Here is a 20,230-nt window from a genome sequence, read left to right as displayed (position 1 = left end):
ACATCCTGATAGTGACCCCAATGAGACGTCAGTAAAACGGCGTATTTGTGACCAAAAAGGTACGTCCTGATAGTGACCCCAATCACACGTCAGTAGAACGTCGTATTTGTGACCAAAAAGGCACGTCCTGATAGTGACCCCAAAGAGACGTCAGTAAAACGTCATATTTGTGACCAAAAAGGTACGTCCTGATAGTGACCCCAATTAGACGTCAGTAGAACGTCGTATTAGTGACCAAAAAGGTACATCCTGATAGTGACCCCAATGAGACGTCAGTAAAACGGCGTATTTGTGACCAAAAAGGTACGTCCTGATAGTGACCCCAATTAGACGTCAGTAGAACGTCGTATTTGTGACCAAAAAGGTACGTCCTGATAGTTACCCCAAATAGACGTCAGTAGAACGTCGTATTAGTGACCAAAAAGGTACGTCCTGATAGTGACCCTAATGAGACGTCAGTAAAACGTCATATTTGTGACCAAAAAGGTACGTCCTGATAGTGACCCCAATTAGACGTCAGTAGAACGTTGTATTTGTGACCAAAAAGGTACGTCCTGATAGTGACCCCAATTACACGTCAGTAGAACGTCGTATTTGTGACCAAAAAGGTACGTCCTGATAGTGACCCCAATAAGACGTCAGTAAAACGTCGTATTTGTGACCAAAAAGGTACGTCCTGATAGTGACCCCAATGAGACGTCAGTAAAACGTCGTATTTGTGACCAAAAAGGCACGTCCTGATAGTGACCCCAAAGAGACGTCAGTAAAACGTCATATTTGTGACCAAAAAGGTACGTCCTGATAGTGACCCCAATTAGACGTCAGTAGAACGTCGTATTAGTGACCAAAAAGGTACGTCCTGATAGTGACCCCAATGAGACGTCAGTAAAACGTCGTATTTGTGACCAAAAAGGTACGTACTGATAGTGACCCCAATTAGACGTCAGTAGAACGTCAACTTTGTGACTAAAATGGAACGTCCTAATAGTGACCTTAATAAGACGTCAGTAGAACGTCGTTTTTGTGACCAAAAAGGTACGTCCTGATAATGACCCCAAACAGACGTCAGTAAAACGTCGTATTTGTGACCAAAAAGGTACGTCCTAATAGTGACCGTAAATAGACGTCATTGAAACGTCAATTTTGTGACTAAAAGGTACGTCCTGATATTGACCCCAAATAGACGTCATTAAAACGTCCTCTCTCGACGAATAAATGACCGACCTTATTATGACCTATAAGTGACGTCGCCTGTGCGTCGCTGACGTCAGTTTGCTACCTGGGAAACCACATTAAATATGTATTGTAAGTAATATAAATTCAATAAAAACATATTAACCTAATTAGACCAACATTATGATTAGCGAGATAAAAGCCGGTAAGTACCTACTTATTTTGTTACGAAGACTGAATTATTTGATCAATATTTGTGAGTGTGCACGGAAAACGTCCCACTTTGTCGATTGCTATAAAGCCGCTTTGTAACATGGTAACCGGCAAAAAAATGGGACGTTTTACTAAACACACTCACATTTAAAACATAATTAATAAAGTTGTCCCATTATTTATTAGACGTCACTAGTAACAATTACGAATACCTATTTATCGGGATGCAAACTATAATAAAAAGAGTTTTCTATGAGATTACCTGAGTTTTGAATGTTTCACGGTTATTTTCATGTATTGATCGGGATATACACCACGGTTACGGCTTTTTTTTAATTAGCACTTAGGTTCTCATTATTTTTTACCCTCGACGCAAAAACGACGGGGTGTTATAAGTATGACGTGCCTGTCTGTCTGTTTTTATATTGGTCTGTCTGTATGTGTGTCTGTCTGTGGCATCGCAGCTCCCGAACGGATGAACCGATTTACTTTTTTTTTGTTTGCAAACTGAGTTAGTCGGGAGTGTTCTTAGCCATGTTTCATGAAAATTGGTCCACTATGTCGGGGTTTTTTTCAAAATTTTAATTTTGTGGTCAGGTCATCATTAAAATATTTAGAATAGAATAGAATAGAATTCATTTATTTAACGTCACAACATAGTACACACAAAAAGAAGAAGGCATGCAAACAAAACATACAATGGACGCTAAATAGGACCCTCACTCAGCATGATGCCACGGCAGTCCGCAGCGCTGGTTTTCTGTGAGGACCTGACTACATCTAGGTTTAGTGGCGGCACGTACGCCCACGACACATAAAACAATTAAGAAAAAAACAAAATAAGAAATAAAATAAACATACAAAATCAATTATAAAAAAAACACACAATAGCCATTACAAAAAAAAAAGGAACAAATAAAATAATACTTGAGAAGAAACATATTAACATAATTTATAAAATATTTTGAAGGGTAGGGATTTACCTATACAGTCCACAATATCAATATTGATTTATATTTCCTCATGATATTCACTGACGTGTAGCTACTAATTATAAAGCAATCCTAATTATCCCATTAGTTTACTCAGGTTCAGTAACTTAACATTTCTCAGAACTTGGTGTCAATTCTTAATAGATTAATAAGTGTACCAAAACAAAATATTATCACTTTTGTATAAACTACCTCGATTAATGACACGCTTGTTTAAAATCTGGTTGTGATTTATTTCGAAACTATTTATTATATACCTATTATGTTGTTGTTGTTCTAATTATAGGTGAATTACGAATTTAGTCAATTATTAGCAAACAGTTTGGTTTATGCAGTGGTGAGATATGACCACATCAGCGTTAATTTTTTGCTTTGTAATCATGTGATGGTTTATATGGTGTATGTGGTACATATTTGCAACTAAGTGATTTGTGATAATTTTCCAGTGAAGTTTAGATCAATCAGGTACATCCATACTAATATTATAAATGGGAAAGTGTGTGTCTGTTTGTTTGTCCGTCTTTCACGGCAAAACGGAGCTACGAATTGACGTGATTTCTTAAGTGGAGTTATTTAAGGGATGGAAAGTAACATAGGCTACTTTTTGTCCCTTTCTAACGCGAGTGAAGCCGCGAACAAATGCTAGTAATATATAAGGTTAAACCTATAGAAGAGAAACTCCTTGTTATTATTCGTAAATGCAAAGAATAATTCATTTGTGAATCCTTTTATTCATGTTATACACTACTTAGAGTAAATGACCATAAATAATGCACATCGGTTTTTCGTCTTTGATTGTCTCTTTCCAATGGCTTTATGGCCGTTTACTGTACCTTATCGACACTTCTAAGAAATATGGAATTTACTACTCATCAGACAAATTTTCAATGTCTTACCCAAAACTCAGCGCAGCTTCCATCTAAGCTAATATCGTTGCCACCATGTTTATCAAATATTAGTGTAATGTTGCAATTTGGCGCGCGCCCAGAGGATTTGGCCCGGCCCGTCGGTGCAGGCGACATACTTTATTAGTTGCACTACGGACACAGACAACTTGCGCTCAGGGACTGCACTCGGAGACGATTCATTGGGATGACTACAATTGAAACAATACTTAACTTATAAAAGTTATAAAAGTGCAAAATCCAGTGTCAATTTATTTGAAAATGTGTCAACAGCTTTTTTAGGGTTCCGTAGTCAACTAGGAACCCTAGAGGCCGTGTCGCCGTCCGTCCGTCCGTCCGCGGATAATCTCAGTAACCGTTAGCACTATGGATGACAATCAATTAAAATAAAAACAATTGACCAACAATGTGTGATATATTGTTGGATAGGTATTTAGAAATGAATAAGGGTTTACTAAAATCGTTTTTGATAATATTAATATTTTCGGTAATTGCTCCTAAAGAAAAAAAGTAAACTTCTGAACCATATGTTTAATAAAAAATATGAAAAAAATCACAAAAGTAGAACTTTATAAAGACTTTCAGGAAAATTGTTTTGAACAATTCAGTAGTTTTTGAAAATACGTCATCAATCATCCCAATCATCGTGCAACAATAATCATGCCAAGTGGCATCGCATGAGACGAAAGCGTATATTGCTTGCATATATTTCCGCTTATCTCGTCGTCGCGTCGTTAAATATATTTTACCTTTACTTCACCTTTTTTAAATAACATAATAAAAAAAATAATTACATTAATATAACGTTTTTAATGAATGTGTTTAAAAAAAATAATAAATAACAATGGGGTGGCAAACAGGTAAAATGAACTGTTTGAGTTGCAGGCGTCCATAGGTTATGACCGCTTTACATCAGGCGGGCCGTATACTTGTTTGCCACCGACGTAGTATAAAAAAAAAAAAAAACAATAAAGTTTAAAATAAATAAAATAAAAATATTTTTCAACCACCTGTAATAATAGAGGTAGCAGATGTTCAAAAGGCCAATCCGTACATTGAGCTCTACAGTGCAGCGACGTGTCCCGCGGACGCCCTGGAAATTTGTTGCGTGTCTCTGCTCTGAATTATCGCCTTTGTTTGATATTGCCATGTGCCAGCAAACTGGTGAGCAAACTCGCCCGATTTGCAGCTTACGTTGTGAACGTGTTTCTAACTAATTTAACGTGCAAGTTAAGTACTGGTATTATGATTGATAAATTTAAAGCTAGTTTAATAAACTATTCTAATGACTTACTTCAATTGGCTTAGCTAAAAATAGTGAACAATCACTAACCACTGACCATTGAAAGAAGTACTAATATTTCATCTATACATGATATTTATCAAAGCAAATACTTTACAAGGTACTTACCTAAATATTGCCATGTCGATGACATTATTATACTAAGACATATTATACCTATTGTCGTATTGCAATTGAAATACATAATACGTCCAACCCAAACAAAAAAGATAATATTTAGGACAATAAAAGACACTAGTCTGAAATGGCACTTTCAATCCGCTTCATAACTAAACATGAGTACCTAATACGTACTTATACGTAAATAAAAGAATCCGAGGGTATTTATTTTAAAGTTACCGTATTTGGATGCTTCAACGTAGGTATAAAATATGTAGGATATGAATGAGAGCTCAGGCGATACAAACGCAATGACGGGCAAAGTTCAGGACAACCTAGCTCGTAGTTTTGGCTCCGTGCGCTCAACTTTGCACATAAATCCAGCCACCATATTAAACCCATTTGGTATTCCTCGATACTTTCTACTGAGCCTTGGTCTCTAGTTTGAGTTTTTGACGTTTTGTTTAACCGCACATGCCAGTATACCCGAACAAGGATAATATTCCAGTATTGAACCATGAGGTGGCGAGTGGTTTAATAAGTGGAATCTTGAGCGTGGCGAGGATTTCAAGGCACGAAGGCACAAAATTTGCTCCAATATGAAACAACATTTTCACCACGACGACAATATTAGACCCCGAAACTAAAAATATTAACTGTAACATCAAATAAATATCAATAATATTAATCATTTAAAATCATCATTAAAATTTACCGGTCAATTCTCCTAGTCAGTGTCAAGTTAATAATTTTACGAAATTATTTTGCACTCTTGTGGATAAAATGCAACCTTCTCATCCATTCTCTAAGTAGCAAGCTAGAGGGTTTATGCCAGCTAGTGTGTTACAAGTAACAAATGGCTTAAATTGATGATTAAATGTAACTTTGTATCTATTTATTCATATAAAAGTATGTCAGAGTTCGAATGAATTAAATGGTTACACAAAAATAATCAGCGTGTTATCGTCTATTGAAATTAGCGCCATCTTTCAGCAAATACTAAACATTAAGAACTACTGAGAGACGTACATGAATAGCGAATAGCGAGCGAAGTTATTGAACGGGCGAGCGATTGTAAAACAACTCCGTTAGATGGCGCTTGTTCAACAAAACACCTTATACAACGTGTATCTGCTAATACTCAAAACCTCACACTACACTTAGTAAAATGGTTGCTGATTGCCATCATAAGCTATGAAACTGTTTGTTTGTGTGCGTTGCTGCGGCGACATGGGGATTGCCAATAGACAGCTAAGATATCATTGTAAAGCACTTTGAGGTTTTGTCACGGTGGATTTCGCAATTGTAGTAGGCGGGTTTGAGCCAATATTAAGAGAGACAAAGGTTGTGATTAGATGCGAGTTTAGTTTGTAGTGACTTATGATAAACATTGAAATTAAAATGACAAACAACATCAAGCTCGTAGCTGGAAAGAATGGTTGCCCAAGTAACCGGCCAGTATTAACAACCCTAAATATTGAAAAAGGTAAACAACCTCTAGCGATGCGATATGTACATTGTTGTGTTGCAGGTACGGTGGAATAGACTTGTAAAAAGATGATTAATCATGTTGATTTGAATGGAAATATTACTTCCATCGGGATATGGTTCAGTCGATTCTGCTCTCGATTCTGAATAGGCGGTTTTCATATTTTTAGTGTTAAATGGAACACGGTGTATTTCAAGTATTTCAACTATTGCGCAATGCAATAAGTAGTTTAATTAGGTATAAACAATGATATATCTGTCTCTCTCTAAGTCAGGTGTGGAAACACCTGTGATAGGAAGCATCTTTTGCTGAGAAAACGTGGACTTTAATTCGTAGAGCGTATGGGTGTAAACAAAGCACTTATGATCTTTTTATTTTGGATATCGGCGTGTCCAGATAAAATGTCTAGAAATAATTTCACAGGTGCGTGTCCAGAAAAAATGTCCAGATTCGTGTCCTATAAATAGCTCCGGGAGCATTGTTTTGATTCATTATTTTTCAAGCATCGTGGACCGACAGTCGACTCTGGTTTAAAGTGTAAATTGTTTTAAATAGTGAGGAACCTCTGCCCAAATTTCTAAGTGTTTGATTTTATTGTGAATAAAATCTATGTTTTATTCTCGTAGAGTCAGCATTTGGGATAAGTGCTTAGAGTTGTTTAGCTCTGGTACTAATGGGTAGTGATTTCTGCTAAGTTTAAGTTATGTTTTACTAGAAGTATTGAAAGTTAGTGAGTGTTTACTTTATTCATGCCGTCTATCGTTTGGTTTTGTGGGGAACATATGTTCTTTTCAGAGCTTAATTTTGGATGGTAGATTCCGATTCGATGGTGCAGGTTTATTGTCTTGTGCTATTGAGTTGGAGTTTATATGAGTGAAGTGAGCCGCTAACGATTCGGTTCTTCTTGTCAGAAGTTTCATTGTTATTGTGATAATCAAATTTTAATGGTTAAAGTAAATAATACCTAATCAATTCAAATTAAGTGAAGAATATTTAATTATAAAGCCAGATCGCTGCCCAGACAGACAGTTTGTTTAGCCTTGCATCGATTAACCTAGCGGCTGTTAAACTATTGATGCAAGGAGGTCCGTAGTTTTACCAATACAGAGGGTTAAATTGGCATTTTTCTCTTTACCAACATAGAAAAATGAAAATATCTCTCCCTCCCTGGTTCTTCAATGCCCAGCTGTTAGCCTAGAGCAAGGACATTATATGTGTCATTTGGAGTAATCCATGCTTGTTCAAAGCGGCAGTATTTGAAAGCCTTGTATATTTATTGTCATAAGTATATATCATATACACAATAGGGAACTATCCTACCCGATTGCCTCCTGTCCACGGACGCCTGCATTGGGGGGGGATAAATACACAGACTTATAGGGTTTGCTTTCTTCAGTCTAGTCTGCTGAACTCTAGCGTAGTCAGTTTAGGTATACACCGCGTATATCCTAAAACTCTGGTTCCATGGTGAGTACGAACAGAGTTTTTATCGTTTTAGAGTAGGGAACTTTCGGTCTAGTAGGGTAGAATCACACACATCGACAGGTAGGGAAATAAATAAAGTTCTGTAATATAAAAACCTATCTTATCTAATAACTAAAAATAAATTATGTAAAAGTAAATTAAATTCAAGATCTAAAATCATTGTGAACAAAATTACTGGGTGTTAGAAGGTATTTTATAAATAATATCGTGTGTTTATTCTTGGTATAATGAAACTTCAATATCATATTTATTATCAAAGTGTGAAAAAGCTTTGAGTTATTACTGTTTAATTCATCTAAGTGTAATTTGTAATTGTGGTAGCAATTTCTGATTCTTCATGTGACAGCGATCATTGAGTGTTAGCTGGGGTTTGTTTAGGGACCAGTGGCATGCGGGCGCCGTCCACTGATGGAAAGCCGAAAGCTCCGAGGAGTGATTAAGCTTACTTTTCTTGGGTTTTCAATTGGAAGCTTCTTACTCGGTGTATCGTTGAAACAGTGAAAGGGTCGAGAAGTTATGGTCTATTAGCAGTATTGGGGAAAAGGGGGGTTTAGCTAGGGAAAATGAAACAAAATAAAAGGGGGTTAGTTCATAGATAGATAGCCCTTCTGGTTTGGCATAGGATTCTCAACAGAGCAGTTTGGTTGAGATGAGGAGTTTCAAACCACAACGCAAGCTTCGAGCCCAATTGAAACTACTAATAGGGCGTAGTGGATGATTACTAAAATATTTTTTATATTATTTACCATTTATAAACCAAAATTATGAATAGAATGTCTGGCGCCTATAGGTTTTTTCCTGTTCAAGTTCGTATGTTACTATGCTCGCACATTTTTCACAAGCGTTACTTAGCGTTAATATAATCTCCACGTCTTTAGCCTATTTGTCCAAATTAATGTAATTTTCACAAAATTATGCTGAGTTTTAATTAGTGGGTTAAGTTATAATTAATCATATGAGTCCAATAGTCGTATCTACTTCGCATTAAAGAGTTTGGGTTGCTATGGTCCATATCGAGGGGTCCTTCTACTACCATTAGACGATCACAAGGCCAAATCTACGGGGTATTTTTAAAGGATGGTTAGTTGTAAGAATGTTTAGTCAAGTAAGTAAGTAAATAAGTGAGTGGGTGCGGAAGTTCGGTACATTTTGGATAGGCCATAACCAGGATGTGAGGTATTACCATAGGGTTTTCTTTTAATTACATGAGGTATATTTCATATACATTACAATACTAAACAGTAGCTTTTTTAGTTATAATTGTGAGTGTGTTTAGTGGGGCGTCTCACGTTGTCGTTGGGTGGGACGTTTTGCTGAAGACACTCACATTTTGTTGTTCGTGAAGCGGAGTGCGAGTGACTTTAACTATTGGACTCTAATTCTTTATTAAATACTTGTCAGATAGTCAATCACAAAATATTGACATGCCTTGAAGTACAAACTCTGACAAATATCATTTAATCATGCAGTTGAGGGTTCGAGTGAAAAACAAACACTTGCATATCTTTAATTAAAAATAAACATAAATATGAAATCCACATTATTATTTTACAACTTAAATTTTAGTTATATATTCAATATTCTAGTCTTAATAATGTAAGGTAGTACTTTAGTCATATTGCTATTCGAAGTACATCTGTTATCCATCTTTTGCTGGCATAGTCATCTTCATCAGTCATCAAAAGTTAGTCGGTCATTGTAAAACTCAGGAACCGTTCTTTATTCTTCTAACTGCTTCTAGTCATCTGAAAATAGAGATAAATATGCATTAGTTGGTTGTAGGAACCTTTTACATTTCAATTCGAGTGGTTTTATCTAAGTAGGCATAGATATAAGTAGATATAGGCACAGAATATTTACAATAGTACAACTATAGGTTAGCAATATCTGTAGGATGCCATATATCTAAAAATCAGTCATGTACATACATGAGTTCCTTATTTTAAATAGCAGGGGTGAGGCATTTCAAAACATTAGTACAATTTGCCAAAGTAGGAAATGGTTACAAGTAGATCAGCGGTAAACAAGATATGTCTAGTGGTCTAAAGATATGGGGGTGAAAGTTTACCCTATTGACAGCTGTAATGTCCTAGTCGCATTATACTTCATATTTAAATACTTAATGTCATATTTATCATAGTTAGGAAACAATTGAATGGGGGTGAACATCTCCATAATCATTCGACAGATTATTTTGGAAATTTAATAAGGAAGTGACAATATTCCATAATTTCAACTTGTCCTGTTCCATTTATTAAGTAGTATTCACAATAATACTTCATTTCTACCTTTGCCCAAAGCAAGAAAGACAGGATGTGTACATACGCACATGTATAGTAAGTCATACTGCGACTTAGGGCTTTTTCATACAATTTTTATGTCATTTCTCTAACAGTAGGCTATACATGTATTTATCTACGGCTAGAATGAGCTTAAGTAAGAGTAGATTTAGTCTAAGGAAGTATGTAGGTACCTAATATTAAGCTTAGCAACACATTTGTAATTTTCCTTATATCGGGGTAGACAACGGTAGACAGTTGTCATGATGATCATATGGGCCGGTAATATGGCAGCATTCTTCACATTCTAGAAGTGGATGGGGTTCATCTTGTAGTCTGTAAAGCAAAACAGAGTAGGATATTAGATTATAGAAAGAATAGGCTAGATAGTTATAAGATTTTTAAGAATTTCAATTTTTTAGTATGAAGTTTCCGAGGAACTATTGATGATCAGTCAATGAGACATCTTGACTTGAGTTTTGAGTATCCACTCAAAGGAATATCTTAGCACCATTTTCAACACTATTTCAACTATACATTTATGGGAATATACACAGGAAATATTAGATTTCTTGGAGTACAAGTAAGTTGTATGTACCAAACTTCTCTCCGAGTCTGTCTGAGTAACTTTGACTTCTAAAGTATACCTGGGTGTTTAATTAGGTCATAAATAAGTTATCTAGATTTAGTTTAACTGGTTTATAGTAGAATAGTGTTAGCTGACAGGATTAGAATATGATATTTAATGCTGAAAATATTACTCTTAGGAAGATATCCGTCTGTCTTGAGCGGCAAACATGAGTAAAAAACTTATATAGATATACACAGTTAAAATAAGGATTAGTGATATATTAAGGTCAGGTCTAGGCATAAGTTTAGTAGTATAAAAGTAGGTACTTACTTTGAAAGTTAGTCATCACTCATCGCCATCAGGAATATCTTTATCACATTGTAATATTGCCAGTTTCATTCCATAATCCCATCAAGTACCAAGAGAACATTTCAGTGGGTAGTAAACTTGCTGAAAAACAAACAAACTTGTAAATATCATTCATTGAAACAGAACAAAGTAGGTTCACTTAGTATCCATTATTTTAGAAACATTAAAAAGTAAGTTTAAGTGACAGGTTTTATTGATAATCGGTCTTAGCGGGAAGTAGTGCAAATAATAGTCTGTTACTATAAGTTCCAAGTAGGTCTGGGATCTTACCTTCCTTGCAAAGTTGCTTTTCGAGTAGGCAACTTAATTTACTTTGTCAGTGGAGGCATACCTCTTTAAGACATCTTTTGTATGGCTGTATGTTCATTAGATTGTGAATTTGAGCACTAGATTTTCTATTATCGTGATGAGAAACACAGTAAAACAGATGTCAAGGAGCAGATGCATTTCTATCCTCCGACGCGGTCGTTCATAGTTGTTGCACGTGGATAAGACTCAGGGTTCAGCTCGTAGCCTCAGGGACGGGATCAGTAGCAAATGGTGTGGACTACACCTTTTATGACTTTATATGAGTTTAATTTCACACAAGTTGCACTCCCGGAGGGCGATATGCATACGGTAGGCTGCATAAGTTGCGCCGGTACACTCTCTCACACAAATTGCATTGATCATATTGATGGTAGATAGAGCTATGTCGATTCATAACCTCAATTTCGAAGTTCACAATTTGCATTACAGTTCATAGTTTCAGTTTCATAAAACAAAACGATCTTGTAGTATGCGTCATTTAAGAGCAACGAGTATCTAGGGCAATGATTTCTTTGCATTTTCTTATTTCGTCTACTCTTGCATTTTCTTGCAAAAATGACAAAATGGCGTATACGATGTATGAATGGCGGATGATCGGCGTGGGCGCTGTTTTTGTTTGTCATTTGTTTAAGCAGATTTAAAAATGACGCGATTATTTAAGTAATTCTAATTGAAGATCACGCGATTAATGACGAGTTTAAAGAAGAACAAAAGCAATGTCGTACCAAGAAAATATTATTAAGACACATTTAAGTCAACGGAAGTTAGTACCGATCTGATATTGCCATAAGTCAAATTGTGTCCCATTAATCTGGCGAAAAATTAAATATTTATTCATTGTAGAAATTAGAAATCATATTTTGTCATAATCTTATTAAAATCGACATACCGTAACGAGAAGTACCTAATTTCGAGAAGTATTTGCTTATTTTACCTTTTTCGATTGAAATCTTTAACTTCCGCAATCGAAACTACCTTTTAACTACGAGTTTCTGACATAGATGGCGTGCAACAACGATTCTTTTCTTAGACTTTATTTTTTATCGTAAAATATAGATGTCGTTAGTAGTCACGAAAAATGTCGATAAGTTCGTGTAGTTTGACGTTTTCAAAACAAACAAAAGCCGGCTAATTTGAGGTTAGTTTGGATAAATTACGGTTTTGTGAAAGAAAGTAATGTAATTTAGTTCAAATTCAGTGAATATGTGTTTATTTTATCCGTACAAGTGGTTGGTAGCGTTATTTCACCGTCGCGAGGGACAAAAGTGAGTGACGACGTATTGTTTAAAACCAAAAATTGTGTTTATGATTGTTCAAAAGAAAAATGCAGATATGTGTGGGAAGGAAGTCTTTAAAATAATTATTATTTAGTATCGGTGAAGTGCAATGGTGAATAGTGCTGTTCAGTGTCTGAAATTCTGCAAGAAAAGTGAACAAAGCAAGTGAGTACAAATACAAACAAATATTACCTAGTATTTAGTCGAAACAGTGATTGATTTGGTATGGTTTTTAGAAACTGATTGTATATGACATTTTATTACATATTATTCCTTCTTATTACATACAATTTTACGGAAATAGTGCGCTGAAATCACTTCAAATTTCAACAATATTGATTATTTTAGATTTCAAATGTGTTTTGTATCTTAGAAAAGTTTTAATTCATGATAAGATTATTCATTACATATTATTTCATGTTCGTGAATTAAGTAAAACAAAATGTTTCAAGCAAACTTAAACTTTACATAAAATAATTGGGAGTTAGAGACCTTCGTCCGTTAGTTCTATTTGATTGCTAAATTCGACCCTTTTCATAACTCGTTCGTAGCTCAGTTAGTACAGGGATGGACTAATGTATGGGACAGTTCATGCAAGGGTGGGTGTTCGAATCTTACTTTTGCTTCACTTTTTGTAATTTTTATTTTGAAATCCTATTCTATAATATTTTGTTTTTATAGTTACGACTTTGATTTGTTTATTGTTTTAAAAAAAAATTGATAGTGATTTTTTTTGTAAATTATGTTAAAAAACTGAAGGAAGGTGGTTTTCACAACAAGTTTTAGGGAGTAGTTAATGTTACTAATGTGGTATTTCATTAGTTACAATTCAAGAAAGAAATAATTTTGGAAAACTGGAAGTAGGTATTGCTCAAAAACTTGCCATGGATCGGATAAATAAGGACTAGTCAACTTTGGAAATGAAGAAAATATTGATTGGTTTCGAGTTACTTGCTGTGTTCAAGAGTAAATGACTGGATCTTCTGCGGTTATCTTAATTGTGGTCAAGCTTGCAGCATGTCTTCAAGAAGAGACATCATGTTTTCCTGAGTTATGACATCGACTGAGAAGAGAATAGTTAGGAAAATTTTGAAATACCTACTTATCTGGAACCAGGAGCACTGGAAATTCTTTGTAAAAGCCCTATGCATCTAATGAAGACTAACAGGATCTAATCAACATTATCATAACTATCTACTCAAGAACTCATCATTGAACAATAAGGACTTGCCAAGTAAGAAGGAAAAAATGGCGAAGAAGTGAATCTGGCTGGTCTCCAAGCTGCTTGCTGACCTATTCAAGATAAATGACTGGATTTACTGTTGTAACATTAAAATCTACAGCGTACCTTCGGAAAGGATTACACAATTTCTTGGGCTATGGATATCATCTGAAGAAATTTATAAGTAGGTACTTATGTACTTATGTTAGGTAGTAGTATTGTTTTCCTATGTTAATAAATAATAGAATAATATTGATCCTAACGGGTGGGCAACGCGCATACGACCTCTGGCGGACCGTTTGCCTATTTGCCACCAACGGGATATGAATATATACGTAATTAATCTGTTGTTTTTTATAACCTATCTCTGCCGTTTTTAGTTTCTTTTTCATTCAGTCCATTGTTTGCTGGGAGTGATACTGGGACTGGGCTGGTTTCGTGTGCTCAGCCTACCCCCTTTTGTGACGTGCGGGTGTGATTGCATGTATGTATGTTGACCCAAATTTATCCTCTTCACAACATATTTGGAGCGAATATTTGACGTATCTTAAATTTCGAATCAAACCGTTTATCTTTACTTAAAGTTTCATGTCATGTTTACAGTTTCATGTCGTATTTCGAATCTTTTCCACATTATTGAAAAAAAAATATAATTAAGTATGTATGCATGTTAATTCAGTCTTTGGTGTATTAAATATTATTTGACCGAGTATTGATTTGTGATATTTGTTGACGAATAAGAGACAAATTAGTTAGGCATATTGCTTATCTTTGGCAATATGTTAAATACGTAAAATCAAGATCATAATGATGATGATATTAAACATCAACTTCATTAAATTAAATTATTGTTTAGATATTCATTTGTATGCCTTAAAAAAAAGGGGAAAATAGAGACAACAGTCTAGATATTAGTAGGTAGAGAACTATGTTATTCTCTTTGTGTATTGGAATATCTATATTCATTTGATATTTTTGTAATTAGTGTTTTTGTATTTAACCAAGTTGGACCTTCATATATTTCATACTTTTTCTTTGGGACTATATTTACCTTGGCAAGATAATGATTACATTTTTTATAGTTTTTCATTAGGTTTTTTGCATATTAAATTAACTATGTAGTTTTCATCATATTTCCATGGTACATGTAGGTACAGTTGCGCACGAGCATAGGGGAAGATGTGGAGGAATCGTCCTGCCTGGGGATTAACAGAGTTTTTGGTGACATATTTTACTTCTATCTTTTACATTTATTTTTATATGTTTATGTGTCTGTATATATTATGTGTGTAGCTCGGGCCGTGAGAGATTTGCGGGCTGGAGTATTTTGATTCCTCTGGCGGACCGTCGCGGTTTGACTTAATAATTGTTGGCAATATTTGATTTTCGTCCCACATTGCACAAAGTACTTCAACGTTTTAATGAAATATCAGCAGCGGGAAATTCGAAATTTGTAATTGGATAACTTGCGTTTAGTAATTAAAAAAAAAAAACATTAATTAATAGAAGACCACAAAGTTAGATTCTTCTTATTTTATGACAGGGTAGAATGGGGTAGGATGGGATAGGTAAACTTTTAAAAATATTATGTAGTAATTTATTTCCATTTTATTATTTATTTTGATTACTTTTAAAGGTTCTGGCTGTCTTTAGAAGTCGTGTGAAAGCGTGAATGAGGAGGATTGATTGTGTGTATGTGTACAAGTTAGAGATGATGAATGTTTACAGGTGTATGAGTGTTTGTGAATGGCTGGATTTGATGGATGTTAGATAAGAAGGATGTCTCCAATTTATTTTTATGGTATGAGTGGATTGATAGAGACAGACAGGGCTGGAAAGTGGTCAAAACTAGGTTGGTCGGAATTTTCAGGGGAAAATACAACGGGGGGGAATTCTGGGAACACATTAGCCATAAAATTCTTATTGGTTAGGTTAAAATCCAATGGATTCGACCCATTTCAAAGGGTAGTATTTTGTGGTTACTACTTCACAAGGTATGACAACTCGAACGAAATCCACACACCTCATCTTGAATGGGATGCATTTGACATCTGACATATATAAGAGCCATAATCGTCTGGTGAGAACGAGGCTCTTATTACTAATTGTTTATCTGTTATGAGTTCAAACTGTTCAAAGATGTGAAGTTTAGTATCATCAAATAATTTTGTCATTTGTTCCAATAATTCTATAGCTTCGGCAAAAGTGGTATTGTACCATATTGAGGTACGTGCTTGTCATTTAAGGTTTGTTTATATATAAAAAAAAAAAACACACACTCGAATTGTACCTTAAGTCGATTTATCTTATTCACGTATGAGACATGCGCCAACACATGTGGCTGGGAGTGGTTAAGTAGAGAAGTTGGTTTGAGTTTCGACGGTGGAAATTGAAGGCTTTGGTCTTACAAGGAAGGATCAAAAGGTTTCTTCGTATCTGCATGAGAAGTTTTTGTGATTCTCATTGGAATTACTAGCAGGAGGGTAATAATTCTGGTTCAACAGTGTGGATGGAAGGAAAATTCACCGCGACCAGGGGATGAGCTAGCAAAAACGGGTTAATAGGACCTAACAGATTCACAACCTGTTATCTCTGGCAGAGAGAAGTGGCTGGGATCATGGTTCTCAGGGTTCATTGTCGAGATTCTGATAGACTGATTTTAAAACTGAGCCATTGGCAGTCGCATAGTATTGGAAAACACACTACATGTTTAGAAAGGGAGGGACATTTTCGACCAAACTAGAGATAGTTATATATTTTTATTTTTCAATTACATTCATAGTATTAGGTTTTTGTATACAAGAAGCTGATTTATAGAATAGATTAAGTTTATTTCATGGATGACGCTTGTGATCCATTAAATTAACTGAATCGGGGGTGAAACTGTAACTGAACAACTTCATCTAGTTATAAATAAGAAACATTACAAGTAACAAATGGCTTAAATTGATGATTAAATGTAACTTTGTATCTATTTATTCATATAAAAGTATGTCAGAGTTCGAATGAATTAAATGGTTACACAAAAATAATCAGCGTGTTATCGTCTATTGAAATTAGCGCCATCTTTCAGCAAATACTAAACATTAAGAACTACTGAGAGACGTACATGAATAGCGAATAGCGAGCGAAGTTATTGAACGGGCGAGCGATTGTAAAACAACTCCGTTAGATGGCGCTTGTTCAACAAAACACCTTATACAACGTGTATCTGCTAATACTCAAAACCTCACACTACACTTAGTAAAATGGTTGCTGATTGCCATCATAAGCTATGAAACTGTTTGTTTGTGTGCGTTGCTGCGGCGACATGGGGATTGCCAATAGACAGCTAAGATATCATTGTAAAGCACTTTGAGGTTTTGTCACGGTGGATTTCGCAATTGTAGTAGGCGGGTTTGAGCCAATATTAAGAGAGACAAAGGTTGTGATTAGATGCGAGTTTAGTTTGTAGTGACTTATGATAAACATTGAAATTAAAATGACAAACAACATCAAGCTCGTAGCTGGAAAGAATGGTTGCCCAAGTAACCGGCCAGTATTAACAACCCTAAATATTGAAAAAGGTAAACAACCTCTAGCGATGCGATATGTACATTGTTGTGTTGCAGGTACGGTGGAATAGACTTGTAAAAAGATGATTAATCATGTTGATTTGAATGGAAATATTACTTCCATCGGGATATGGTTCAGTCGATTCTGCTCTCGATTCTGAATAGGCGGTTTTCATATTTTTAGTGTTAAATGGAACACGGTGTATTTCAAGTATTTCAACTATTGCGCAATGCAATAAGTAGCACAGAATATATAATAGTACAAGTACAGAAGGCTCACTCCTTTGATGTTCACAAAACGCCGCCATTCTAAATTCTTACCTACATTAACAAACGGACCGCACGCGTGCAGACGACATTGAATTTTATTGCGCCGCGCGAAGGTCGTCGCCAGTGAATGGGCCGCGAACTCGCGGCCGCCGGCATGTACTTGTAGCGCGGCGAAAGGATCGCGGAGTGAGCCGCCCTTGTAAGTAGTTTAATTAGGTATAAACAATGATATATCTGTCTCTCTCTAAGTCAGGTGTGGAAACACCTGTGATAGGAAGCATCTTTTGCTGAGAAAACGTGGACTTTAATTCGTAGAGCGTATGGGTGTAAACAAAGCACTTATGATCTTTTTATTTTGGATATCGGCGTGTCCAGATAAAATGTCTAGAAATAATTTCACAGGTGCGTGTCCAGAAAAAATGTCCAGATTCGTGTCCTATAAATAGCTCCGGGAGCATTGTTTTGATTCATTATTTTTCAAGCATCGTGGACCGACAGTCGACTCTGGTTTAAAGTGTAAATTGTTTTAAATAGTGAGGAACCTCTGCCCAAATTTCTAAGTGTTTGATTTTATTGTGAATAAAATCTATGTTTTATTCTCGTAGAGTCAGCATTTGGGATAAGTGCTTAGAGTTGTTTAGCTCTGGTACTAATGGGTAGTGATTTCTGCTAAGTTTAAGTTATGTTTTACTAGAAGTATTGAAAGTTAGTGAGTGTTTACTTTATTCATGCCGTCTATCGTTTGGTTTTGTGGGGAACATATGTTCTTTTCAGAGCTTAATTTTGGATGGTAGATTCCGATTCGATGGTGCAGGTTTATTGTCTTGTGCTATTGAGTTGGAGTTTATATGAGTGAAGTGAGCCGCTAACGATTCGGTTCTTCTTGTCAGAAGTTTCATTGTTATTGTGATAATCAAATTTTAATGGTTAAAGTAAATAATACCTAATCAATTCAAATTAAGTGAAGAATATTTAATTATAAAGCCAGATCGCTGCCCAGACAGACAGTTTGTTTAGCCTTGCATCGATTAACCTAGCGGCTGTTAAACTATTGATGCAAGGAGGTCCGTAGTTTTACCAATACAGAGGGTTAAATTGGCATTTTTCTCTTTACCAACATAGAAAAATGAAAATATCTCTCCCTCCCTGGTTCTTCAATGCCCAGCTGTTAGCCTAGAGCAAGGACATTATATGTGTCATTTGGAGTAATCCATGCTTGTTCAAAGCGGCAGTATTTGAAAGCCTTGTATATTTATTGTCATAAGTATATATCATATACACAATAGGGAACTATCCTACCCGATTGCCTCCCTGTCCACGGACGCCTGCATTGGGGGGGGATAAATACACAGACTTATAGGGTTTGCTTTCTTCAGTCTAGTCTGCTGAACTCTAGCGTAGTCAGTTTAGGTATACACCGCGTATATCCTAAAACTCTGGTTCCATGGTGAGTACGAACAGAGTTTTTATCGTTTTAGAGTAGGGAACTTTCGGTCTAGTAGGGTAGAATCACACACATCGACAGGTAGGGAAATAAATAAAGTTCTGTAATATAAAAACCTATCTTATCTAATAACTAAAAATAAATTATGTAAAAGTAAATTAAATTCAAGATCTAAAATCATTGTGAACAAAATTACTGGGTGTTAGAAGGTATTTTATAAATAATATCGTGTGTTTATTCTTGGTATAATGAAACTTCAATATCATATTTATTATCAAAGTGTGAAAAAGCTTTGAGTTATTACTGTTTAATTCATCTAAGTGTAATTTGTAATTGTGGTAGCAATTTCTGATTCTTCATGTGACAGCGATCATTGAGTGTTAGCTGGGGTTTGTTTAGGGACCAGTGGCATGCGGGCGCCGTCCACTGATGGAAAGCCGAAAGCTCCGAGGAGTGATTAAGCTTACTTTTCTTGGGTTTTCAATTGGAAGCTTCTTACTCGGTGTATCGTTGAAACAGTGAAAGGGTCGAGAAGTTATGGTCTATTAGCAGTATTGGGGAAAAGGGGGTTTAGCTAGGGAAAGTTGTGGTGATCGGCCTTCTACTACCATTAGCGGAAGTATGGTTAGTTGTAAGTGAACATCGGCTAAAACGGTAACTTAATATAACCAAAAATCACATTACTTACATAATTATATTTTTGGTGACATTTTCGCTATACAGTAACGTATTTTAAAACGTCAAAATGTAAAAGTCATGGTAGAGGGTAAGATGAAATTTTAATATATTTTTATATTGTATGAGATTTTTACTAGTTTTTAACTATCAAGGACATGGGGCCTTTTGAACTTAGTTGAAGCTTAATTTTGAACAGTCTTAAAAGTCAACTGGAAGTTTTGGAACATTGGATACTTACCATTGGATAAAGTATAGCAGTAGTAAAGTAGTATAAAGTAAGTAGTAGGGTGTAGTAGTTTATGCAGTCTCAGATGCCATAGAATTTCAAGGCAAAATTTGTCTTTGATCTGTTCTGCTTGTAAAGTGTACCAATATAATTATGTAGTTTTTGCCCTAGATATACCTTCCTTATATATCAGGGTGGCTAGCCGAATGGCACAATCGCTCACGAAACGCTCACGAAACGAAGCGCTAGTAGATATCTATCTCTATCGCGCTTGCGTATTGGCGCGACAGAGCCAGCGGCGTATCGCTTTCGTTTGGCGTCGGAGTAATGCCATTCGGCTAAGGGGCCAGGTCATTATCATTACAACACAAC

General features: G+C 35.6%; 1 protein-coding gene and 1 long non-coding RNA gene across 3 annotated transcripts in view; one reads left to right on the top strand and one right to left on the bottom strand.

Moving 5' to 3' along the window:
- Positions 1–20,230, top strand: part of LOC125242375 (protein artichoke) — a 165,611-nt gene that overhangs the window by 133,357 nt on the left and 12,024 nt on the right. The gene's annotated exons all lie outside the window — the stretch shown is intronic.
- On the bottom strand, positions 9,141–11,836 carry LOC125242377. The gene is made up of 4 exons (XR_007178859.1): positions 11,149–11,836; positions 10,840–10,959; positions 10,133–10,274; positions 9,141–9,404 (listed from the first exon to the last, which is right to left on the bottom strand). It is a non-coding gene; the product is annotated as an uncharacterized LOC125242377 (long non-coding RNA).

Source organism: Leguminivora glycinivorella, chromosome 2 (genome assembly GCF_023078275.1).
Source record: "Leguminivora glycinivorella isolate SPB_JAAS2020 chromosome 2, LegGlyc_1.1, whole genome shotgun sequence".
In the NCBI taxonomy this organism is placed as follows: domain Eukaryota; kingdom Metazoa; phylum Arthropoda; class Insecta; order Lepidoptera; family Tortricidae; genus Leguminivora; species Leguminivora glycinivorella.
Note: the sequence above shows the minus strand (reverse complement) of the source record. Positions and strands in the feature narration are given on the sequence as shown.